We start from the raw sequence: 27,569 nt of genomic DNA, 5'->3' as shown, positions 1-27,569 counted from the left end.
ACCAACTGATCCACGCCACCAAGAAAACCGCATTCAAGGAACGACTGGACAACAACGCACACAACAGCAAGGAACTCTTCAACATCGTGAAAGAGCTCTCCAACCCCAACGCCGGAAACAACGACATCACCCCTTCGCAAGACCTCTGCAACTCCCTCGCCTCCTACTTCCACAACAAGATCGTGGACATACACAACAGCTTCAGCACTCAACCGACACACGCCACGACCGAACCACCGCCCCCCACAACCACCCTCCACGCCTGGACCCCGATCAGCACCGAAGACACGGTCCACACGATGAACTACATCCACTCCGGATCTCCGACAGACCCCAGCCCTCACCACGTCTTCAACAAGGCCGACGCTGTCATCGCACCCCACCTGCGGGACATCATCAACACCTCCTTCGACACCGCGACCTTCCCGGAGACCTGGAAGCACGCCGAACTCAGCGCTCTACTTAAGAAACCATCAGCCGACCCCACCGACATCAAGAACTACCGCCCAATCTCGCTGCTCCCGTTTCCGGCAAAAGTCATCGAGAAAACCGTCAACAAGCAACTGGCCGCCTTCCTCAAGACGAACGGTTCCCTCGACCTCTCACAGTCTGGCTTCCGGGCCAACCACAGCACCGAGACCGCCCTGATCGCAGCTACCTATGACATCCGAGCCCTGCTCGACAACGGAGAAACAGCAGCCCTCATCCTCCTGGACCTCTCCGCGGCCTTCGACACTGTCTGCCACCGTACCCTAGTACAGCGCCTCAGCAACGTCGGAATCCAGGAGAAGGCACTGGAGTGGATCATCTCCTTCCTCGTCGGAAGGACACAGAGAGTCCGCCTCCCCCCGTTCAGATCGGAGGCCACCGAAGTCATCTGCGGCGTTCCTCAAGGCTCCTCGCTCAGCCCAACACTCTTCAACATCTACATGAGCCCCCTCGCAGCCATCGCACGCCAGCACAACCTCAACATCATCTCCTACGCCGACGACACCCAGCTGATCCTCTCCCTCACCAACGACCCCGCCACCGCCAGAACCAACCTGCACGAAGGGATGACAGACGTTGCCAAATGGATGTCGAACAGCCGCCTGAAACTGAACTCGGACAAGACGGAAGTCATCATCCTGGGATCATCACCCGCCGCCTGGGACGACTCCTGGTGGCCCCCCGCCCTGGGCAGCGCACCCAAACCCACAGACCACGCACGCAACCTGGGCTTCATCCTGGACTCCTCCCTCTCCATGACCAGACAAGTCAACGCCGTCTCCTCGTCGTGCTTCAACATCCTGCGCATGCTACGTAAGATCTTCCGATGGATCCCCATCGAGACCAGGAAGACGGTCACCCAGGCCCTCGTCACCAGCCGTCTGGACTACGGCAACTCCCTCTACGCCGGAACCACCGCCAAGCTCCAGAAGAAACTCCAGCGGATCCAGAACACCTCAGCACGACTCATCCTGGACATCCCCCGCCGCAGCCACATCTCCGGACACCTGAGAGACCTACACTGGCTCCCGGTCAACAAAAGAATCACCTTCCGGCTCCTCACCCACGCACACAAAGCCCTACACAACCAAGGCCCAGGATACCTCAACAGCCGCCTCAACTTCTACGCTCCCAAACGCCAGCTTCGATCGACCAGTCACGCCCTCGCCGCCGTCCCCCGCATCCGAAGAGCCACCACAGGAGGAAGGTCCTTCTCCTACCTGGCCGCCAAGACTTGGAACTCCCTTCCGACCCACCTCCGCCTGACCCAGGACCACCTCACCTTCAGGAAGCAGCTCAAGACCTGGCTGTTCGAGCAGTAGCGGACCCCCCTCCCCCCAGCTCCTTGAGACCCTCCGGGTGAGTAGTGCGCTATATAAATGCTTTGATTGATTGATTGATTGATTGATTGGGGTTTGCCGCCAGTCCTTGGCCACTTTAAATGCCAGAGCTGCTCAGTATGTGAACTTACAACCAACACCAAAGTGTTCAAATACAATGACAGAACTCATACCCTAAAAAGCCACACCAACTGCAGATCCACGAATGTAATATATGCCATTGAATGCCCATGCAGACTTTTCTACATTGGTCAAACCACACAAACCATCAAGAACAGGATCGTGCAACACAAAAGCCGCATTAACTGCAAAGTGACCACAGCGCCCCTGGTAAACCACTACCTTGAGAAAAATCATAAGGACACAGACTTAAAATGGCAAGTTATTGAACAACTGACACTACCCACAAGAGGGGGCGACATCCGATCCCTCTTGAACAAAAGTGAATGCAGGTGGTTGACCCTCTGTGACTCCGTCAACAACGTATTAAATACCATTGATGAGTGGAACAGTACTATCACCATCTGATCCCCTGTCTGCCTGCGCTCACCCCCTGCCTTCTCTGCAAAAGTGGACTGCCAATTCCCTTCAGCCTTGTCACTCTACTCTAGTTAGACATTACTCACTCCCAATCCATTGCACCTCTGTTTAGCGAAGATGTATGCTCTATATTGGACTAATGTAAATACAAAGCGTGTACTTTGCTTTTCAATTGTTCCTTTAATTGCTGTTCCAACTGTTTTCTCCTCCTATTGACATTATTGTACAGACACCCATGGGTCACGTGCTTCACATCTGCCTTTACCCGTCATGACCCCTCTCTGACCCTGCTGACTCTTCGCCGGGTCTTCCACACCGGTCCACACCTCTGGCCCGCCTCCGATCTAGCCTACCTCCTTTCCTGTGTCACTCCCGTGATAGGAGTTCCGCCCCTTTCCCCACCCCTACCCTTGCCGCCCTATCCCTGCGGCCCTACCATCCTTAGGCAGCCCCACGTCATCTGGCGTGCCTATTCGGCCTATCTCTATTAAGCTCGGTCCCGGGAACCAGTTTGCCATCGCAACCCCCGGACAGCGCTTCACTCGCTCGCCCACACCTCGAGGCCAGGTAATGCTCCTCGTTGTTTCCTACCTCCTATGCTAATCCGATTCCTTCCAGATCGGCTCCGACTCTTGACCCCTCTCATTTCTCCACAGATTGACTCGCCTTACCCCTCCGAGATCAGCTCTCGCCCTTAACGGAACACCCAGTTCAACCTCGAGCTCCACACCCATAATTGTCTTTCCGTCTTTTGTTCTCAGATCCCTGGCAATTCGTAATTCGGACACTACCGTCACCCTGCACCGGTATGTCCCACAACACTTTCCCACAGATCCCCCACCCCGGAACTCCTTACTTGAAATCAGTTGCTAGACAGTGAGCATCATTCTTCCCCCCCTTTAAGCCCTACAGTCCTCCCCCTTTCCCGCCTATCATTCTCCATCTCTTTCCCTTACAGCACTGCATCCAGCCCCTTAGTCCTGATGATGATCCTTATTCTCATGGATCGAAACGCCGTCAAATTCCCAGCAAGATACTAGGCGCCCTTCACACAGTGGTTCTCGAAAAAAATGGAAAACAAAAACTGAACTGTTTGAAAACCACTCTGTTTTTAGTCACTGTATATAATTGTTCACAACACACTTGCGCTGTCCACGCTGCTCTCACTGTCACTTTGTCGCCGTAGTGCCACTCACCTTTGCACTTGTGCACCTTGTACAACTTTGGGCTGTCACCTGTTATTTATTAATTGCAGTGCTGATTCTAACTGTAATTACACCTGCCCTATATTCTTGAAAATCAAATTGAGTCTCCTTGTTCTCGTTCCTTGTTGGATAATGCTGTATAGATATCCTTCATAATTGTCCACAAATAATACCAGTTGGGATACTGTCTATTGTATATAATTTTCTTCGCCATGTGGGCACTCCCTGACAAATTCAGGTGGCCAGTCTTTTTCAGCTAGAAGAATGTCATAACCCTTTGAGAGCTTCTCCCAAAAGAGAGCTTTTATTTTTCTAGTTATGTCTTTCAATAGTGTATCATAATTTAGAGTCATTATTTCTTTCAAATTAGATGTTATTTTAATACCTAAGTAGTTTGCTGTATGACATACCCCCGAGACTGAGGCTGGCAATTTGTAGTTAACAATGATTTGCGTTTTATTCAAATTTAGTTTGTATCCTGAAATCAAACCGAATTCATCAGCTTCCTTAACGATACCAGCCATAGCTTCCGCTATATCAGTTGAATAAATTGCCAGATCATCTGCGTAAGCAGTAATCTTAAGAGAGTTGTTGCCATAAATAAATGGTTTAATACAATCTTGAGTTAGTATCGCATTAATGAAAGGCTCCATTGAAAGAGCAAACAAAAGGGGTGATAAGGGACACACTTGGCGTGTACCTCTTAAAACCAGAAAAGTGTTAGAAATCAAATTGGCATATCCTATTTTTGCATTGGGGGAATCGTAAGGTGCTTAAAAACAGAACGGGAGAAAGAAAACGGCTACCTACTGGTATTTTCGTGGCTCGCTGTTTTCGGCTGGCGGCTGGTGCAGACGGAGACAGAGACGAAGACCCTCCGCTTTTGCTTGTCCGGACCGCTTGTGTGCTTGTTTGCCGTTCACCACTGCGTGGCTTGGCTCGGCTCGGCTTTGCTGTGCTCGGCAGGACCGACTGCAGCGAAGGCGGTTCCCAGGTGGTTTCCAGGCGAGTTGAGGCGTGGGCGAGGAGCGAGGAGCGGAGCGGCTGAGAGCAGCTGAGAACGGCAGAGAGCAGCACGGCTCGGGTTCCCGTGTGGTCCCTGTGCAGGCTGGGGGATTGCTGTTCAACAAAGGTTTTTTTCGGCTTTTTTACACAATTCTGCTCCTGCAGTGAAAACGTTATTTCTACTACTTGGCTACTTGGCTATGAGAAATGCAATAACTACATTAGGTCTACTTAATACAAGGAGCTTCGTCTTGCGTCATTTGCAGTTGCATACTGCGACGAATTTATCAGTATAGGCTTGTGCTGATCTACTTTCCAACGCACAGGTTTAAAAACAAGCGTGAAAGACTATCTTATGGCTCTTATGGCTCCCAAAAATACGAGGCATAAGAAGGCTTTGCTGAAAGGTACCCCCTTGAAGGAAGGGTCAGAAGAGCAGAGAAGAGGGGCGGACGATGGGAAAATACAGCCTCTCAGACCTATCTCACCTGCAGTGGTTGCCCGAACACCTCGCTCCAGTCAATCTGAGGATCAAGCCGGTAAGCCACAGCTTAATCCCCCCTCTCATCACCCCTCTAATAATCAATATGCAAAGGAGAAAGTATCTTTGTCGAAATTAAAAGTTAAAATCAAAGAAGATGACCTTTTCGTTGATAAGGTTGTTCAGAAAAGTAAGAAGAACACTAATTCTACTAATAAAACTACTCTGCCAGGGGGGCTAAATAATGACGAGACAACGAGTGGGGAGATAGATTTTACTTTACCCGCGGAGAACAATCTAATTAAAGGGGTGGATGCGGAAGCAGAGGTGCGACCCATGCCGAATACTATAACTGAGCAGGCGGCTCCGAATAGAGGGGTTGAGTCAGAAGCACAAACACAAGCTCAAGCCCACGTCCATGTTCTGATGCCGCCATCAAATACAACTCTAGCAGAGATATGCTCCGATATTGATACAATGAACACTGAGACTAACTTTGAGGCTAATTTATTACAGGAAAATAACTCTAATGATGAGTACGAAGAATATGTGGAAGGAGTAGAGGAAGATTCTGAGATTGCCCGAGTGCAAACAAGAAGGGAGAAATCCTCTGCTGTCAAGAGAAGGGGGAAAGGAAAAGTCAGAGCTAAGAAGGGGAAGGGCAAAGACACAGTAACACTGCTTACAACTCTAATATCAACAGCTACAGGAGCTACAGGAGGGAACATAATAAGAGATCAAAGCCCCCTACTTAAGTGGATGCAGGTTAAGGGGGGCTCACAAAAGTTATCTATTGCTTTACCAAGAAATCACTCCCTAGAGGCAGATAAACTACAAGACTATACCTCTAAGGCCTCTCCTAGTAAAGGGGGTGTAAAAAGTTCAGATCTAACTTTTGGTCCAATATCTAACTCTGCTTCTGCTTCTGCTATTGTGGGCTCACCGGATCATACTCCTGCTAGACTCCATGTTGGAATAGACAGTTGTGCCACACGTAACCAGAGAGACATTTTCTTTATACCCACATCTACTACCCCTTGTAAACAGGCAATGGCACTGCCGGATATATCACCGACATTGGTTACACCCGCTATATCTCTCATTTTCTCTCCTATCCCAACTGAAACTCCTTCTTCCTCTCTGGACCTAATCATGAAAACACTAATGGTACATCACGAAGAGTCTCAGCAGCACTTTCGCCAATTAAAGGAAGACAACTGCAAGATACATAACTGTTTACAGGAAGTCACCAGCAAGTTAAGCGGAGTCACTAAAGATTTTGAAGAGCTACAGAAAAGGGTAGTTGATGTTGAAGAAACATTGGCCACTACTACGGCCTCAACAGAAGAACATAAAGAAGATATAGAGATATTAAAGAATAAAGTCAAGGATCTTGAGAACCGACAGCGACGCCAGAATTTGAGAATTTTCGGAATCCCCGAAGGGTCTGAAGGCTCTGACGCAAGGACCTATTTGGTCCGACTATTTCAAAATGCTTTTCCGGACCTTGGGGATTGGGACTGGGACTGCCAGCTCCAACGGGTACATAGACTACCGATCATTTCTAAAAATAGAGAGAGTAAATACCCTCGACCTATGCTCGCTTATTTTGGCAACTACCTGCTAAGGCAGGCAATCTCTATTAAAGCCAGACCGAATACACCAGTGACCTGTGATAATGTAACTTTTTTTGCCAAATCAGATGTCAGTAAGGCTACCATGGAAAAAAGATGGGGACTGCGGAAACTAATAGACTCTTTCAAGTCCAGGGGGGCCATAGTATATCTTCAAGAACCCGCCCGCCTCAAAGTTACAAATGCAGGGCATACCTATATTCTTAATAATGTTACCGAAGCAGAGCAACTTCTGGCAAAAATGGACTTTAAAACTTAGGTAGTTAACCCTACAGACATTTAGAATCTGTTTCTTATGAATAACTCCCCTTTTTTTTCTTTTAGGTTAATTATAAAAGCTTATTATTTGCGTTGGGTGGGTTCGGGATCTTATATATGAGTTTAACACAGAGGGGTAGATCTCGAAGAGACCTCTCTGGCTAACTGCCCTTACAGCGGCAGTAGAAGATAGAGGGAGGCTTCTGGGTAGGCATTTGGGGTTGGACCTTTAGAGCAGGGGGAGTAGCTCAAGGGGGAAAGGATGGGGTGGGTAGGGTAGGGGGAAATGAGGGAGAAACTGACAGCACAAGCATATGTACAGACTTATATAATGATTTAAAGAATAAACGTAATGAGAACTGTTTACAGAGTTTAAAATTGATTAAATGTATCAAATAAACTGCCTAGCATGGAACGTTTCTGGGCTTAACAATAGAATTAAAAGACAACTAGTTTTCGAAGAGCTGAAAATGTATAACCCTCATTTTGTATTTTTAAATGAGACGCATATTCGTTTTCAGGACCGTAAAATGATGGAACAAGGGGGATTCAAACTAATCATTTGTACTGCCTTGAATGTACCAATTAGAGGGGTCCCTATTCTTAAGAGGAAAACTTTTAAGGTTGAGGTACTTAGAACTGCTGTAGACAAAGCCGGTAGATGGGCATTAGCACAAATTAATTTAATGAATTCAAAATATGTACTTTGTGCCTTGTACGGATCAAACATCGATGATGCGTGTGTTTTTGACCGTCTTAACATTGAACTTTTGGATTGGGAAGGTGACATAATAATGATGGGTGACTTCAATTGTGTTATGAACTATGCCAAGGATACGACAAAGATGAATCCTTCACAACGTATGCGTAAAACTAGGGCAGCTATTTTAGAGCTATCGCGCATTCATAACTTAAAAGATGTTTGGAGGAATCTACACCCGAAACTTGCAGGATATACATATTACTCTGTTCCCCACAAAATGTGTTCCCGCATTGACATGGCATGGACGACAGATCGTGTCTTGGATAGTTGTAAAATGGAGATTTGTCCAAAAATAACTTCGGACCACAATCCCATTATATTACGGTTTCATACTTTACCTACTGATCAGGCTACAAGGTTATTTTCTTTCCCAAGATATTTGGTAACAGACACTTTATTTGTTTCTCAATTGAAGAAACATATCAAAGAATTTTTAGAATTTAATCTAGAATCTGCTCACCCCACTTATGTATGGGATGCATGCAAAGCTAGCATTAGAGGGTTTGCACAGCAGTACATTATAAGACAAAATAAAGAACGACAAAATGAAATTTTGGAAATGACTTCTAGAATACGGTCACTAGAAGAATATTTGGCTGAGGCTATGAGACAAGAAAATCTAGGGGGACGTATTTTCAAAAACAAAACTAAAACATTTTTAAGAGAGCAAATTAGTTTGAAATTACATAAATATAAACAGTCGCAATATGAAAGCGGCGACAGAGTTGTTAAGATTCTCGCTTATAAAGTCGCTGAAGATAAGGCCAATTCTCTGATTAAAACATTAAAGGGGCAGATGGGGTTAGCTATTACCAACCGGAACAGATACTACATCAATTTGTAAAATACTACAGCAACCTTTATACACCCGAATCTACCCCTACCGAAGAAAACATACAAAATTATTTAATCAAGAATTGGATATTAGATAGTGAACCAGATTTCATGGAACCACTTGAAAGACATTTTTCACTTTCCGAACTACAATTGGCTATCTCTTCTCTTCCATCAGTGAAATCCGCCGGTGACGATACACTTCCAATTGAAATTTATAAATGTTGTCGTGAGGAATTGTTACCTACACTTTGCTCAGTGATTAATCAAATTGGAGATTCAGGCAAAGCCTCAAACTCATGGGAACTGCCAAAATTATCTTTTTTTTAAAAAAAGATAAGTTACCTACAGAGTGTGGGTCTTATAGGCCCATCTCCTTGATAAACGCCAGTGCCAAGGCTTATTCCAAGTTACTAGCCATGAGATTGGCCCCGCTAATGCCTAAATTAGTAAGTCAACACCAACATGGTTTTGTAACCGGCAGAGACACAACAGCACATGTTAACACTGCTATTACTGTATTTGACGTTGCCACCATTAATTCCTCTCCACTCGGTATGGTGTTATTAGACGCTGAAAAAGCATTCGACCGAGTGGGGTGGGATTACCTCTGGGCTATACTAAGGAGGATGGGCTTTGGGAAACAGTTTTTTTATGCAGAGCAAGTTTCAATGAAACAAGATAAGGTGCACAATATTTTTGAACAAACCAAAAACTAATACATAGGATTTTCGTCCTACTCAGTTATGGTGGATATTTTATCCTTTTACCCACTGCAGATGTCTATTGGAGTATTTTACGGGAAAAAGGGGTCTGTGTGAAAAGCACGACTGAGTTACTCTAGTATTTACATTAAATTAGTGCCTTACCAAACGTTGGGCGCCATGTAGTGTAGTTCCTACATTCCCAATAGGCTCTGCGCATTGGAATAGCATATACTATAGAATTGACGTAGGACTTAAGTCGACTAGATCTCTATCGCATAAACTAAACTTAATTGTGTGGGTGCCAGCTAACTCAGAGGTCACTAGAAACTTTCTCGAATACACAAGTAGGGATTAGTTTCTGACAACCACATAAACATGACAACTTTGTTTCCCAAGAATAAGAAATATATCTCTAGAGTCGCGGAAACAATAGATGGCTATTTCACTCAGTCAATCGTGCATGCTTCGTTTCACCAGAGATGCAGAGAAATAGAGAGACGAGCGTTATCAATAAAAAGGTTATTTATTGAACAGTCTTCTTTCTCATGCAAAATAAATGAACTGCTACAATCGCAATACTTGTCATGAAGAAAAGTGCGTACAGTAAAAAGAATATTACAAAATAATACTGTAAAAGCATGATATGGTTTCTAAGCCATAAGATAAATACATAAAATAAGTAAAAGACTAAAACGTATTCCACTGGTGCTTTCTAAAATACGCCTACCCCGGTGTACCTAACCTAAGTCTAGTACGAGGTAAGAAGTAAGTGTAGTGTAGCAAAGATTGAGTATTTTCTGCCAAGAATCTATCCAAGATTTCTCTTAGAGTTCTAATCAGCTCCGTACCTTGGTTTTAGAATGAAGAGGTCTGGTATCTCTTTCTTAGGACTCGATTTCCCAACAACCCGCAAGGGTAGCTTGGAAACACTGGAGCTGGATTTCTGGGCAGGAGAAAAGGCAGCGTCTTTCTCAGTACGTCTGCTGGAGGGTCGGCTTCCTTTGGCACTTGCTGTAGTGAGCTGCGTCGGGCAAGTAGATAGTTGAACTGCTCCAAACAACCTTGTGTTTGCTAGGGCAAGTGTGGGCATATTTATACCTTGAAGGTGCCGAGTTTGACGTAAGGTTGAACACAATAACGTCTCTAAAGACTCTCAGTTCTTTGGAAACTCCATGAGTTCTTGTAGAAATCAATATTCAAGCAAGGGGTTTCCCTGACTGCTGAAGGCTAGTTTTTCCAAGAAATTGTTGTGGATTTTCGGAACTAGTGGAAGCGGCCATGCCATATTTGGACTGCATGTGTCAGGAACTGAAATATTGAAGGCGCCTATATTGCACAGTCCTGTCCTGGACTACATGTCCCAGAAGGCCTTCTGGGAGGAAGCGGCACAACTTTATAAAAATCACGTAGCAACATGATAGCATTGTACGTTATTCTGGCTTGTAACTGGATTCTGCCGACAGCCGCACTGTTGGTAATTTGGAGATCCTACGTTCGTATTCCGCTTTTGGATCCTCTGGGTTAAGACGGACCCGCGGGAGAAGCTGAAAGTTCGGCTGAGCCCCTGTGAACTTCGCGTCTCACCTTCACACCTTACCCTTGGCTCTTCCTGGTGACATGCAGAACCAGCCCACTGTTCAGGCCCAGGTGCGTTTCCTCTTGAACATCCATAAACGCATTCGAACCACTCTTGTTCGGGCCAAAGGTACATACAAACATTGGGCCGACCAGCGTCGGCATGTTGGTCCTGAGCACCAGGTGGGTGATTCAGTGTGGCTCTCTACAAAGAACATCCGATTTCGATACCGTAGTATCTTCCATCCCCGATTCATTGGGCCTTACACTGTTCTCTGGATAATCAATCCTGTGGCTTACAATTTGAAGCTTCCTGCCTCATTGAGAATACATCCAGTGTTCCATTGTAGTCTGCTGAAACCGGCTAGAAATGCCTGTCGCATGGCTCCGCCTCCTGTGCTGCGGGATGGCCAACTTGAATATGAGGTCCGACGTATTGTGGACTCCAAGATCCGGCAGGGTCGTCTGTGATATCTGGTGTCCTGGAAAGGTTATTCGGCGGAAGACGATTCTTGGGAACACTACTCGGTAATTGACGCTCCGAGGGTAGTGCGTCTGTTTCATGCCCGTCATACGGGGAAGCCTGGTGCTAGGAGGCACTTGGGAGGAGGACGCACTGTCAGGAACTGAAATATTGAAGGCGCCTACATTGCACAGTCCTGTCCTGGACTACATGTCCCAGAAGGCCTTCTGGGAGGAAGTGGCACAACTTTATAAAAATTACGTAGCAACGTGATAGCGTTGTATGTGATTCTGGCTTGTACCTTGTTAGAAGGGGCGATCTCCAGGGGCCAGGTTATGCTCACCCGGGCACCCCAAGACCCACCTCTCCCACAGAACTTGCCGAGTCTTATCGTGAGGTCCTCACCGGGGAGGACTTCAGGTCTAGGATCGTACACACTGAGCTCACACCACACTACGAACAGACACCACACCGGTGGGTTTTAGTAACAAGATCTTTATATAAGCAAATAACGAAGGAAGCACTCTTATATACACAGTGGTCGAGGGACCACAAAATCTTAGAGGATTCGGGAAGGGGGAAGCGGGACAGTCTTTTAGTCTCTGGGACAGTACGAGGCGTACCCTACGCACAGCTCTCAATCCTCGAGCCGGGGGGTACGGGATGATAGTCGCACTGGCGGCTTCGCCCACGTCGAGTCGGCTCGGTCGTGATGGTGCTCTCGATGATCCAGCCGGACCAGAGTACTCCTCGAGCCGCGACGAGGTCAGCAGGGCTCGATCTGGAGAAGGTCGTGAGGAGCCGCGACAGCGTCAGCAGGGCTCCGATGGTTCAGTTCAGCTCGAGCCGCGACAGCGTCAGCAGGGCTCCGAGGGTTACAAGAGGACGAGCCGCGACAGCGTCGGCAGGGCTCCGATGGTCAAAGTTCAGCTCGAGCCGCGACAGCGTCAGCAGGGCTCCGATGGTTCAGGATGAGTTTTCTTAGGGTCAGCCGCAATCAGATCAGCAGGGCTTCAGGTCCAAGATACAACTGCCCGCTAGATGTCGGGCGGGCCCAGTTATAGTCCTTCTGCTCTTTGATCTCCGGACACTCGCAGGCGGAGGTCCCAAGCCCTGGGGGCTGGTCGTTGGCGAGGTCCGGCGGTTGGCTCTTTGATCCTTAGAAAGATGGGTCCAGGAATTCCCAGACGCACAGCAGGTCTGGAGCCCGCCCTCGGGGAGGCCAGAGGTGCGATCAAAACGGGGCCCCAGGGGAGGCCCGAAGGTGTGACGGAAACCAGTCTCTCAGGGGAGGCCGGAGGTGCCATCGCAACTCTCTGGCTTATCTCACTCGGGGAGTGCTTTACCCCCCAGCCAGGACTGGCGCGCCTTTGGAGTCTGGGTTTCGCTGGGGCCGGGGTCACGCTAGGCCCAGGGAGACAGGGATGTCGGGAAGGGAAGATGACGTCCGGGCCTTGTGGGGCAGGCCAGGTCTAGGCGCTCGGAGTCGGGAGCGGGACGGTGGTTCAGGCTCATCAGGGGTGAGACGACCAGGCTGTTGGGTGTAGGCTATTCTTACGGGGACGCTGCGCAGGGGCTCAGGGTTCAGGCCTACGCTCACAGGGTGTGGAGGGACAGAGGCGAACCACGCCACGAGGCCGGGTCCAACACGCGTCCCCCCCAGCTGAAGGCGGGGAGAACTACCCATCCTCTTGGGGGTTCTCTTCGCTGAGGCGGAAGAACCTGGACAGGCCGTCTGCGTTGGCGTGGTCAGAGCCAGGCCGGTGCTCAACAGTGAAGTCCATCCCCTGGAGTGAGATGGACCAGCGCAGCAATTTGGGATTCTCCCCTCTCATCTGCATTACCCACCGGAGGGGTCGGTGGTCGGTCTGGACCCGGAAGTTAGTTCCGAACAGGTAGGGCCTCAGCTTCTTCAGGGCCCAAACCACCGCGAAGGCCTCCTGCTCGATGGTGCTCCACCTTTGCTCTCGAGGGAGTAGCCTCCGGCTAATGAATGCCACTGGTTGGTCCAGGCCGTTCCCGCTCACCTGGGACAGGACGGCTCCGATGCCATGCTCGGACGCGTCCGTCTGGACTACAAACTCTCGTGAGTAGTCGGGGGCTCGTAGGATGGGGGCAGTGCACAGGGCGTCTTTCAAGGTTTCGAACGCCTCTTGGCAGGGGGGTGTCCAGCTGACTTTCTTCGGCTGGTTTTTGGAGGTTAACTCCGTGAGGGGAGCCACGATGCTGCCGTAATTCTTAATGAACCGGCGGTAGTACCCCGTGAGCCCTAGGAACGCCCGTACTTCCGTCTGGGTCGTGGGGGCCTCCCAGGCCACGATGGCATCGATCTTGGGCTGGAGGGGGGCTACGAGGCCGCTTCCGACCTGGTGCCCGAGGTAGATTACGGACCCTTGTCCGATCTGGCACTTGCTTGCCTTAATGGTGAGACCCGCCCTCCTCAGGGCGGTCAGCACCGCCCAGAGGTGCTGGAGGTGCTCGGGCCAGTGGGAACTGTAAACGGCGATATCGTCCAGATACGCCGCGCTGAACTCTTCCAACCCCGCCAGTACCTGGTTAACCAGCCTCTGGAAGGTGGCGGGGGCGTTCTTCATCCCGAAGGGCATCACCCGGAAATGGTAGTGACCATCCGGGGTGGAGAAAGCGGATCTTTCCTTAGCTCCCTCGGTGAGGGCGATCTGCCAGTATCCACTGGTCAGGTCGAACGTGCTTAGGAAGCGAGCCGCCCCGAGGCGATCGATCAGCTCGTCGGCTCGGGGGATGGGGTGAGCATCGGTTCTGGTGACTGCGTTGAGCCCTCGGTAGTCAACGCAGAACCTCAGCTCGGGAGCGGCACCGGGGGCGGCTGCCTTCGGAACCAGGACCACGGGGCTAGCCCATGGGCTGTCAGAGGCTTCGACCACCCCGAGAGCCAACATCTTCGATACCTCGGCCTTGATACAGGCCCGGACTCGGTCAGGGACACGGTAGGCTCGGTGCCGTACCGGAGGGCTGTCCCCGGTGTCCACGTCGTGGACGCACCAGCTGGTGACGCCGGGGGTGAGGGAGAAGAGGTCCGAGAACTGTCCCAACAGCTGGCGACAGTCCTCGCGCTGCTCGGGGGAGAGGGATGAGGAGAAACGCACTCCCTCTACGGAGCCATCTTTCTCTTTCACAGACAGGAGATCGGGGAGAGGCTCCGTCTCTTCTTCCTCCCCATCGTCCGTGGCGAGGAGCAAGCTCAACTCGGACCGGGCGAAGTGGGGCTTGAGGCGGTTCACGTGAAGGACCCGCAAGGGGTTCCTGGGGGACTCTACGTCGATGAGGTAGGTCACCTGACTTTTGCGTTCTACCACCTTGAAGGGCCCTGTCCACTTGTCTTGCAGGGCACAGGGCTCTACGGGGGCCATCACCCAGACCCGCTGTCCGGGCTGAAACTTGACCAGAGTGGCATTCTGGTCGTACCACCGTTTCATCTCTTCTTGACTGGCCTCGAGGTTGGCCTCGGTCAGTTCTCGGAACTTCCTCGTCTGGTTCCGGAGGGCTAGGATGTATCGAAACACATCGGGAGGGGGCTCGGGGGCCGCCGTCTCCCACCCTTCCTTGACCAGGGTGAGGGGCCCCCGGACGGGGTGCCTATAGAGCAGCTCGAAGGGGCTGAACCCCAGTGACTTCTGGGGGACTTCACGGTACGCAAAGAGGAGACAGGGGAGGGGTGTAAAAAGTTCAGATCTAACTTTTGGTCCAATATCTAACTCTGCTTCTGCTTCTGCTATTGTGGGCTCACCGGATCATACTCCTGCTAGACTCCATGTTGGAATAGACAGTTGTGCCACACCTAACCAGAGAGACATTTTCTTTATACCCACATCTACTACCCCTTGTAAACAGGCAATGGCACTGCCGGATATATCACCGACATTGGTTACACCCGCTATATCTCTCATTTTCTCTCCTATCCCAACTGAAACTCCTTCTTCCTCTCTGGACCTAATCATGAAAACACTAATGGTACATCACGAAGAGTCTCAGCAGCACTTTCGCCAATTAAAGGAAGACAACTGCAAGATACATAACTGTTTACAGGAAGTCACCAGCAAGTTAAGCGGAGTCACTAAAGATATTGAAGAGCTACAGAAAAGGGTAGTTGATGTTGAAGAAACATTGGCCACTACTACGGCCTCAACAGAAGAACATAAAGAAGATATAGAGATATTAAAGAATAAAGTCAAGGATCTTGAGAACCGACAGCGACGCCAGAATTTGAGAATTTTCGGAATCCCCGAAGGGTCTGAAAGCTCTGACGCAAGGACCTATTTGGTCCGACTATTTCAAAATGCTTTTCCGGACCTTGGGGATTGGGACTGGGACTGCCAGCTCCAACGGGTACATAGACTACCGATCATTTCTAAAAATAGAGAGAGTAAATACCCTCGACCTATGCTCGCTTATTTTGGCAACTACCTGCTAAGGCAGGCAATCTCTATTAAAGCCAGACCGAATACACCAGTGACCTGTGATAATGTAACTTTTTTTGCCAAATCAGATGTCAGTAAGGCTACCATGGAAAAAAGATGGGGACTGCGGAAACTAATAGACTCTTTCAAGTCCAGGGGGGCCATAGTATATCTTCAAGAACCCGCCCGCCTCAAAGTTACAAATGCAGGGCATACCTATATTCTTAATAATGTTACCGAAGCAGAGCAACTTCTGGCAAAAATGGACTTTAAAACTTAGGTAGTTAACCCTACAGACATTTAGAATCTGTTTCTTATGAATAACTCCCCTTTTTTTTCTTTTAGGTTAATTATAAAAGCTTATTATTTGCGTTGGGTGGGTTCGGGATCTTATATATGAGTTTAACACAGAGGGGTAGATCTCGGGGAGACCTCTCTGGCTAACTGCCCTTACAGCGGCAGTAGAAGATAGAGGGAGGCTTCTGGGTAGGCATTTGGGGTTGGAACTTTAGAGCAGGGGGAGTAGCTCAAGGGGGAAAGGATGGGGTGGGTAGGGTAGGGGGAAATGAGGGAGAATCTGACAGCACAAGCATATGTACAGACTTATATAATGATTTAAAGAATAAACGTAATGAGAACTGTTTACAGAGTTTAAAATTGATTAAATGTATCAAATAAACTGCCTAGCATGGAACGTTTCTGGGCTTAACAATAGAATTAAAAGACAACTAGTTTTCGAAGAGCTGAAAATGTATAACCCTCATTTTGTATTTTTAAATGAGACGCATATTCGTTTTCAGGACCGTAAAATGATGGAACAAAGGGGATTCGAACTAATCATTTGTACTGCCTTGAATGTACCAATTAGAGGGGTCCCTATTCTTAAGAGGAAAACTTTTAAGGTTGAGGTACTTAGAACTGCTGTAGACAAAGCCGGTAGATGGGCACAAATTAATTTAATGAATTCAAAATACGTACTTTGTGCCTTGTACGGATCAAACATCGATGATGCGTGTGTTTTTGACCGTCTTAACATTGAACTTTTGGATTGGGAAGGTGACATAATAATGATGGGTGACTTCAATTGTGTTATGAACTATGCCAAGGATACGACAAAGATGAATCCTTCACAACGTATGCGTAAAACTAGGGCAGCTATTTTAGAGCTATCGCGCATTCATAACTTAAAAGATGTTTGGAGGAATCTACACCCGAAACTTGCAGGATATACATATTACTCTGTTCCCCACAAAATGTGTTCCCGCATTGACATGGCATGGACGACAGATCGTGTCTTGGATAGTTGTAAAATGGAGATTTGTCCAAAAATAACTTCGGACCACAATCCCATTATATTACGGTTTCATACTTTACCTACTGATCAGGCTACAAGGTTATTTTCTTTCCCAAGATATTTGGTAACAGACACTTTATTTGTTTCTCAATTGAAGAAACATATCAAAGAATTGTTAGAATTTAATCTAGAATCTGCTCACCCCACTTATGTATGGGATGCATGCAAAGCTAGCATTAGAGGGTTTGCACAGCAGTACATTATAAGACAAAATAAAGAACGACAAAATGAAATTTTGGAAATGACTTCTAGAATACGGTCACTTGAAGAATATTTGGCTGAGGCTATGAGACAAGAAAATCTAGGGGGACGTATTTTCAAAAACAAAACTAAAACATTTTTAAGAGAGCAAATTAGTTTGAAATTACATAAATATAAACAGTCGCAATATGAAAGCGGCGACAGAGTTGTTAAGATTCTCGCTTATAAAGTCGCTGAAGATAAGGCCAATTCTCTGATTAAAACATTAAAGGGGCAGATGGGGTTAGCTATTACCAACCGGAACAGATACTACATCAATTTGTAAAATACTACAGCAACCTTTATACACCCGAATCTACCCCTACCGAAGAAAACATACAAAATTATTTAATCAAGAATTGGATATTAGATAGTGAACCAGATTTCATGGAACCACTTGAAAGACATTTTTCACTTTCCGAACTACAATTGGCTATCTCTTCTCTTCCATCAGTGAAATCCGCCGGTGACGATACACTTCCAATTGAAATTTATAAATGTTGTTGTGAGGAATTGTTACCTACACTTTGCTCAGTGATTAATCAAATTGGAGATTCAGGCAAAGCCTCAAACTCATGGGAAACTGCCAAAATTATCTTTTTTTAAAAAAAAGATAAGTTACCTACAGAGTGTGGGTCTTATAGGCCCATCTCCTTGATAAACGCCAGTGCCAAGGCTTATTCCAAGTTACTAGCCATGAGATTGGCCCCGCTAATGCCTAAATTAGTAAGTCAACACCAACATGGTTTTGTAACCGGCAGAGACACAACAGCACATGTTAACACTGCTATTACTGTATTTGACGTTGCCACCACTAATTCCTCTCCACTCGGTATGGTGTTATTAGACGCTGAAAAAGCATTCGACCGAGTGGGGTGGGATTACCTCTGGGCTATACTAAGGAGGATGGGCTTTGGGAAACAGTTTTTTTTATGCAGAGCAAGTTTCAATGAAACAAGATAAGGTGCACAATATTTTTGAACAAACCAAAAACTAATACATAGGATTTTCGTCCTACTCAGTTATGGTGGATATTTTATCCTTTTACTCACTGCAGATGTCTATTGGAGTATTTTACGGGAAAAAGGGGTCTGTGTGAAAAGCACGACTGAGTTACTCTAGTATTTACATTAAATTAGTGCCTTACCAAACGTTGGGCGCCATGTAGTGTAGTTCCTACATTCCCAATAGGCTCTGCGCATTGGAATAGCATATACTATAGAATTGACGTAGGACTTAAGTCGACTAGATCTCTATCGCATAAACTAAACTTAATTGTGTGGGTGCCAGCTAACTCAGAGGTCACTAGAAACTTTCTCGAATACACAAGTAGGGATTTGTTTCTGACAACCACATAAACATGACAACTTTGTTTCCCAAGAATAAGAAATATATCTCTAGAGTCGCGGAAACAATAGATGGCTATTTCACTCAGTCAATCGTGCATGCTTCGTTTCACCAGAGATGCAGAGAAATAGAGAGACGAGCGTTATCAATAAAAAGGTTATTTATTGAACAGTCTTCTTTCTCATGCAAAATAAATGAACTGCTACAATCGCAATACTTGTCATGAAGAAAAGTGCGTACAGTAAAAAGAATATTACAAAATAATACTGTAAAAGCATGATATGGTTTCTAAGCCATAAGATAAATACATAAAATAAGTAAAAGACTAAAACGTACTCCACTGGTGCTTTCTAAAATACGCCTACCCCGGTGTACCTAACCTAAGTCTAGTACGAGGGAAGAAGTAAGTGTAGTGTAGCAAAGATTGAGTATTTTCTGCCAAGAATCTATCCAAGATTTCTCTTAGAGTTCTAATCAGCTCCGTACCTTGGTTTTAGAATGAAGAGGTCTGGTATCTCTTTCTTAGGACTCGATTTCCCAACAACCCGCAAGGGTAGCTTGGAAACACTGGAGCTGGATTTCTGGGCAGGAGAAAAGGCAGCGTCTTTCTCAGTACGTCTGCTGGAGGGTCGGCTTCCTTTGGCACTTGCTGTAGTGAGCTGCGTCGGGCAAGTAGATAGTTGAACTGCTCCAAACAACCTTGTGTTTGCTAGGGCAAGTGTGGGCATATTTATACCTTGAAGGTGCCGAGTTTGACGTAAGGTTGAACACAATAACGTCTCTAAAGACTCTCAGTTCTTTGGAAACTCCATGAGTTCTTGTAGAAATCAATATTCAAGCAAGGGGTTTCCCTGACTGCTGAAGGCTAGTTTTTCCAAGAAATTGTTGTGGATTTTCGGAACTAGTGGAAGCGGCCATGCCATATTTGGACTGCATGTGTCAGGAACTGAAATATTGAAGGCGCCTATATTGCACAGTCCTGTCCTGGACTACATGTCCCAGAAGGCCTTCTGGGAGGAAGCGGCACAACTTTATAAAAATCACGTAGCAACATGATAGCATTGTACGTTATTCTGGCTTGTAACTGGATTCTGCCGACAGCCGCACTGTTGGTAATTTGGAGATCCTACGTTCGTATTCCGCTTTTGGATCCTCTGGGTTAAGACGGACCCGCGGGAGAAGCTGAAAGTTCGGCTGAGCCCCTGTGAACTTCGCGTCTCACCTTCACACCTTACCCTTGGCTCTTCCTGGTGACATGCAGAACCAGCCCACTGTTCAGGCCCAGGTGCGTTTCCTCTTGAACATCCATAAACGCATTCGAACCACTCTTGTTCGGGCCAAAGGTACATACAAACATTGGGCCGACCAGCGTCGGCATGTTGGTCCTGAGTACCAGGTGGGTGATTCAGTGTGGCTCTCTACAAAGAACATCCGATTTCGATACCGTAGTATCTTCCATCCCCGATTCATTGGGCCTTACACTGTTCTCTGGATAATCAATCCTGTGGCTTACAATTTGAAGCTTCCTGCATCATTGAGAATACATCCAGTGTTCCATTGTAGTCTGCTGAAACCGGCTAGAAATGCCTGTCGCATGGCTCTGCCTCCTGTGCTGCGGGATGGCCAACTTGAATATGAGGTCCGACGTATTGTGGACTCCAAGATCCGGCAGGGTCGTCTGTGATATCTGGTGTCCTGGAAAGGTTATTCGGCGGAAGACGATTCTTGGGAACACTACTCGGTAATTGACGCTCCGAGGGTAGTGCGTCTGTTTCATGCCCGTCATACGGGGAAGCCTGGTGCTAGGAGGCACTTGGGAGGAGGACGCACTGTCAGGAACTGAAATATTGAAGGCGCCTACATTGCACAGTCCTGTCCTGGACTACATGTCCCAGAAGGCCTTCTGGGAGGAAGTGGCACAACTTTATAAAAATTACGTAGCAACGTGATAGCGTTGTATGTGATTCTGGCTTGTACCTTGTTAGAAGGGGCGATCTCCAGGGGCCAGGTTATGCTCACCCGGGCACCCCAAGACCCACCTCTCCCACAGAACTTGCCGAGTCTTATCGTGAGGTCATCACCGGGGAGGACTTCAGGTCTAGGATCGTACACACTGAGCTCACACCACACTACGAACAGACACCACACCGGTGGGTTTTAGTAACAAGATCTTTATATAAGCAAATAACGAAGGAAGCACTCTTATATACACAGTGGTCGAGGGACCACAAAATCTTAGAGGATTCGGGAAGGGGGAAGCGGGACAGTCTTTTAGTCTCTGGGACAGTACGAGGCGTACCCTACGCACAGCTCTCAATCCTCGAGCCGGGGGGTACGGGATGATAGTCGCACTGGCGGCTTCGCCCACGTCGAGTCGGCTCGGTCGTGATGGTGCTCTCGATGATCCAGCCGGACCAGAGTACTCCTCGAGCCGCGACGAGGTCAGCAGGGCTCGATCTGGAGAAGGTCGTGAGGAGCCGCGACAGCGTCAGCAGGGCTCCGATGGTTCAGTTCAGCTCGAGCCGCGACAGCGTCAGCAGGGCTCCGAGGGTTACAAGAGGACGAGCCGCGACAGCGTCGGCAGGGCTCCGATGGTCAAAGTTCAGCTCGAGCCGCGACAGCGTCAGCAGGGCTCCGATGGTTCAGGATGAGTTTTCTTAGGGTCAGCCGCAATCAGATCAGCAGGGCTTCAGGTCCAAGATACAACTGCCCGCTAGATGTCGGGCGGGCCCAGTTATAGTCCTTCTGCTCTTTGATCTCCGGACACTCGCAGGCGGAGGTCCCAAGCCCTGGGGGCTGGTCGTTGGCGAGGTCCGGCGGTTGGCTCTTTGATCCTTAGAAAGATGGGTCCAGGAATTCCCAGACGCACAGCAGGTCTGGAGCCTGCCCTCGGGGAGGCCAGAGGTGCGATCGAAACGGGGCCCCAGGGGAGGCCCGAAGGTGTGACGGAAACCAGTCTCTCAGGGGAGGCCGGAGGTGCCATCGCAACTCTCTGGCTTATCTCACTCGGGGAGTGCTTTACCCCCCAGCCAGGACTGGCGCGCCTTTGGAGTCTGGGTTTCGCTGGGGCCGGGGTCACGCTAGGCCCAGGGAGACAGGGATGTCGGGAAGGGAAGATGACGTCCGGGCCTTGTGGGGCAGGCCAGGTCTAGGCGCTCGGAGTTGGGAGCGGGACGGTGGTTCAGGCTCATCAGGGGTGAGACGACCAGGCTGTTGGGTGTAGGCTATTCTTACGGGGACGCTGCGCAGGGGCTCAGGGTTCAGGCCTACGCTCACAGGGTGTGGAGGGACAGAGGCGAACCACGCCACGAGGCCGGGTCCAACACGCGTCCCCCCCAGCTGAAGGCGGGGAGAACTACCCATCCTCTTGGGGGTTTTCTTCGCTGAGGCGGAAGAACCTGGACAGGCCGTCTGCGTTGGCGTGGTCAGAGCCAGGCCGGTGCTCAACAGTGAAGTCCATCCCTTGGAGTGAGATGGACCAGCGCAGCAATTTGGGATTCTCCCCTCTCATCTGCATTACCCACCGGAGGGGTCGGTGGTCGGTCTGGACCCGGAAGTGAGTACCGAAGAGGTAGGGCCTCAGCTTCTTCAGGGCCCAAACCACCGCGAAGGCCTCCTGCTCGATGGTGCTCCACCTTTGCTCTCGAGGGAGTAGCCTCCGGCTAATGAATGCCACTGGTTGGTCCAGGCCGTTCCCGCTCACCTGGGACAGGACGGCTCCGATGCCATGCTCGGACGCGTCCGTCTGGACTACAAACTCTCGTGAGTAGTCGGGGGCTCGTAGGATGGGGGCAGTGCACAGGGCGTCTTTCAAGGTTTCGAACGCCTCTTGGCAGGGGGGTGTCCAGCTGACTTTCTTCGGCTGGTTTTTGGAGGTTAACTCCGTGAGGGGAGCCACGATGCTGCCGTAATTCTTAATGAACCGGCGGTAGTACCCCGTGAGCCCTAGGAACGCCCGTACTTCCGTCTGGGTTGTGGGGGCCTCCCAGGCCACGATGGCATCGATCTTGGGCTGGAGGGGGGCTACGAGGCCGCTTCCGACCTGGTGCCCGAGGTAGATTACGGACCCTTGTCCGATCTGGCACTTGCTTGCCTTAATGGTGAGACCCGCCCTCCTCAGGGCGGTCAGCACCGCCCAGAGGTGCTGGAGGTGCTCGGGCCAGTGGGAACTGTAAACGGCGATATCGTCCAGATACGCCGCGCTGAACTCTTCCAACCCCGCCAGTACCTGGTTAACCAGCCTCTGGAAGGTGGCGGGGGCGTTCTTCATCCCGAAGGGCATCACCCGGAAATGGTAGTGACCATCCGGGGTGGAGAAAGCGGATCTTTCCTTAGCTCCCTCGGTGAGGGCGATCTGCCAGTATCCACTGGTCAGGTCGAACGTGCTTAGGAAGCGAGCCGCCCCGAGGCGATCGATCAGCTCGTCGGCTCGGGGGATGGGGTGAGCATCGGTTCTGGTGACTGCGTTGAGCCCTCGGTAGTCAACGCAGAACCTCAGCTCGGGAGCGGCACCGGGGGCGGCTGCCTTCGGAACCAGGACCACGGGGCTAGCCCATGGGCTGTCAGAGGCTTCGACAACCCCGAGAGCCAACATCTTCGATACCTCGGCCTTGATACAGGCCCGGACTCGGTCAGGGACACGGTAGGCTCGGTGCCGTACCGGAGGGCTGTCCCCGGTGTCCACGTCGTGGACGCACCAGCTGGTGACGCCGGGGGTGAGGGAGAAGAGGTCCGAGAACTGTCCCAACAGCTGGCGACAGTCCTCGCGCTGCTCGGGGGAGAGGGATGAGGAGAAACGCACTCCCTCTACGGAGCCATCTTTCTCTTTCACAGACAGGAGATCGGGGAGAGGCTCCGTCTCTTCTTCCTCCCCATCGTCCGTGGCGAGGAGCAAGCTCAACTCGGACCGGGCGAAGTGGGGCTTGAGGCGGTTCACGTGAAGGACCCGCAAGGGGTTCCTGGGGGACTCTACGTCGATGAGGTAGGTCACCTGACTTTTGCGTTCTACCACCTTGAAGGGCCCTGTCCACTTGTCTTGCAGGGCACAGGGCTCTACGGGGGCCATCACCCAGACCCGCTGTCCGGGCTGAAACTCGACCAGAGTGGCATTCTAGTCGTACCACTGTTTCATCTCTTCTTGACTGGCCTCGAGGTTGGCCTCGGTCAGTTCTCGGAACTTCCTCGTCTGATTCCGGAGGGCTAGGATGTATCGAAACACATCGGGAGGGGGCTCGGGGGCCGCCGTCTCCCACCCTTCCTTGACCAGGGTGAGGGGCCCCCGGACGGGGTGCCCATAGAGCAGCTCGAAGGGGCTGAACCCCAGTGACTTCTGGGGGACTTCACTGTACGCAAAGAGGAGACAGGGGAGGAGGACGTCCCACTTACGCCTCAGGGGCTCTTCGAGACCCATGATCATCCCTTTGAGGGTCCGGTTGAAGCGTTCCACCAGACCGTTCCCCTGGGGGTGATAGGGGGTGGTGAACTTGTAGGTCACCCCACATTGCTGCCAGAGGGACTTCATGTATTTTGAGATGAAGTTCGTCCCTCGGTCGCTGACGACCTCTCGGGGGAATCCTACCCTAGAGAAGATCCCCATGAGGGCCCGCCCCACCACGGGGGCGGTCACCGTTCGGAGGGGAATGGCTTCGGGGTAGCGGGTGGCATGGTCCACCAAGACAAGGATAAAACGATGTCCCAGGGAGGTCCGGGGGTCAAGGGGACCCACAATGTCGATTCCCACCCTCTCAAAGGGGGTACTGACCACGGGGAAGGGTTGGAGGGGAGCCTTGCGCCTCCCGCCGCTCTTTCCGCTGGACTGACACGTGGGGCAGGATTTACAGTGGGCCTCCACATCGGAGCGCATGCCCGGCCAGTAGAAGTGAGTGACCAGGCGATGGTACGTTTTATCCTGACCTAAGTGTCCCGCCAGGGGTACGTCATGGGCCAGGTTGAGGAGAAAACTGCGGAAGCGTAGGGGTACCACCAGCACCCGGCCCGACCCTAGCTCTGCGGACTTTTGCTCGCTATATAAGAGGCCGTTTTCCCAATATACCAAGTGGGAGCCGGACTGGTCACCGGCGGCCTGGGCGGCGGCCTGCTGCCGCGGCCCGACCAAGGACGGACAGGAGGTCTGCTCTAGGCAGAATTCTTCCCGGGACGGCCCTCCTTCCTGGCGCCACTGGGCCAGCTCGGGCAGGTCGTCCGGGCACGGGGTCGGTTCGGCGCCCGGGCCGAGTGGACCTGCTTCGGGGGGGAAGCTCTCTTCGGGGAACAGCTCAGGGGTTTCAGACGGTTCAAGGACCTCGGGGTCCTCGGGGGTCGCTGGTGCCGCCTCTACGGTCGCCCCTTCGGGGGTGGCTCTCCGGGCGGTCATCGACCGGGTGCTCACACAGGCCCATTCGGGCAGGCCCACCATCTCCAGGTGGGTCCTTTTCTCAACCCGCTGCCAGGGGGAGCTCTCTAGATCGTTGCCGAGCAGGCAGTCCACAGGCATGTCGGAGCGGACCACCACTCGTAACTCTCCAGAGACGCCTCCCCATTCGAACGGGACTTGCGCTATCCGGCAGGTGCGGACCGAGTTATCAGCTGCGATCACCCTGCAGGAGATGTGGGGAACGATCTGGGCTTCGGTGACTAGGTGTCGTTTGACGGCGGTTATACTGGCCCCAGTGTCTCGGAGCGCCCCTATGTGATGGCCATTGACAGTCACCTGCTGTCGGTACTTCTCGGTATTGACGGGTAGGGGGCTCCTGGGACCATCTCCCTATTACCCAGGGAGACTAACATCATCGCTGCGGGGTCAGTTCCCTCGAACTCCTCTACTCCCTCCTCTTCTTCTAAGGCTACTGAGGTGATGTGGCGCGCTGGGGGCCCTGCAGCGGCAGGCTTCTTGAACAACGGGCATCGGGGGTCATTGGCATAATGCCCTGGCTGCTGACAATGGAAGCAGGCTTGGCTGACGCGGGGCCCTGGTTTGGCTGGGGGAAACCCTGCGCGCGCTGCGGGAGGTGAGGAGTTGGGCTGGTTTCTAGGGGGACTGCGCGGGGCTCCTCCCTGGGACTCCCTCTGTCTATTCTGGTTCCCCCCTCCCCTCTGGCGGGAAGATCCCTGTTCATTTCGGCCAGAGTCCCCCCCGGGCCCCTGGGGGACTCTGGTGCTCACCCAGCGATCGGCTTCGATAGCCAGCTTCCGGGGGTCAGCCAGCTTGCTGTCCAGGAGGTGCTGTCGGAGCTCCACAAAGCAGTTCAGAGACAAATGTTCGTAGGCAATGAGGTCAATGAGCCCTTCGAAAGTGGATACTTTGCTGCCCCTGATCCACCCTTCTAGGGCTCGAGTGTAGAAGTTGACGTATTCCACCCATGTGGTGTCGGGGATCTTCTTGCAGTCTCTAAAGCGTTGACAGTACATTTCTGGGGTAAGCCCGTACCGGGTGAGGAGGGCGTCCTTCATATGGCTGTAGGAGGTCTGTTCGGCAGACGGTAGGTCGAGTAGGGTGTCTCTCCCCTCGCTCAGGAATCGCCCCCACAGCCCGGCCCCCCAATCTTTCTGTGGACCTCGGTGCGAGGTCATGGCGACCTCGTAGGCCTTGAACCATTGCTGGATGTCATCGTTTTTATAATATTCTTTGACCACATCCTTGGGGATGTGGACCTTTGGTTCCACCGGGGGGACGGCCTCTCGGGTCGCTGCTGTTTTGTTGTTTTCGTTCCGGGCCTTTAGTTCTATTTCCAGCACACTGCGCTCGTGCTCCAGCTGGAGCTTCTTTCCGTCATGTTCTCGCTGGAGCTTCTTCTCCTCCAGTTCTCCTTGCAGCCGCAGCTGCTCGATGGCTAGCTTCTTTTCGGCCAGCTTGAGTTCTCCTTCCATCTTCAGACGGGCTAGTTCTAGCTCGTGGTTCCGGTCGTGTTCTCGGTCGGTCATCTCTTCGAGAGACAGACCTCTCTCCGTGCTGCGAGTCCGCGTCGGGGACTCGGTTCTTTCTCGCTCTGGGGCGTCGGTTGCGATCAGGGGAGCTCCCCCCCCATCGGCTTCTGTCGGTGCGGGAGGTTGGGCTCCGGACTCCACCCAGGCGGTCAGAGCTTGTTGGAAGTCCTCTTTGGTGTTTAATCCCGTTGACGGGATATGGAGATCCTTGCAGAATTGCTTGAGCTCACGGTGCGAATAGTCCTTCAGACGCTCCATCTGGAAGGTGGTCTCGTCGTTTGTGAGGCTCATGGTTGTTCTTCATTCGGGTAGTGTGTCAGTGCTGTACGATCCCTAGACGTGGGTTCTTATCGCGACGCTGCCACCAATGTTAGAAGGGGCGATCTCCAGGGGCCAGGTTATGCTCACCCGGGCACCCCAAGACCCACCTCTCCCACAGAACTTGCCGAGTCTTATCGTGAGGTCCTCACCGGGGAGGACTTCAGGTCTAGGATCGTACACACTGAGCTCACACCACACTACGAACAGACACCACACCGGTGGGTTTTAGTAACAAGATCTTTATATAAGCAAATAACGAAGGAAGCACTCTTATATACACAGTGGTCGAGGGACCACAAAATCTTAGAGGATTCGGGAAGGGGGAAGTGGGACAGTCTTTTAGTCTCTGGGACAGTACGAGGCGTACCCTACGCACAGCTCTCAATCCTCGAGCCGGGGGGTACGGGATGATAGTCGCACTGGCGGCTTTGCCCACGTCGAGTCGGCTCGGTCGTGATGGTGCTCTCGATGATCCAGCCAGACCAATCAATCAATCAATCATGACACTTGTAGAGCGCACTACTCACCCGTAGGGTCTCAAGGCGCTGGGTTGGGGGGGGGGGTGCCGTTACTGCTCGAATAGCCAGGTCTTGAGCTTCTTCCTGAAGGAGAGGTGGTCTTGGGTCAGGCGTAGGTCGGTCGGGAGTGAGTTCC

The sequence above is a fragment of the Lissotriton helveticus genome, chromosome 8 (genome assembly GCF_964261635.1).
Source record: "Lissotriton helveticus chromosome 8, aLisHel1.1, whole genome shotgun sequence".
In the NCBI taxonomy this organism is placed as follows: domain Eukaryota; kingdom Metazoa; phylum Chordata; class Amphibia; order Caudata; family Salamandridae; genus Lissotriton; species Lissotriton helveticus.
This window is presented reverse-complemented; position numbering follows the sequence as displayed.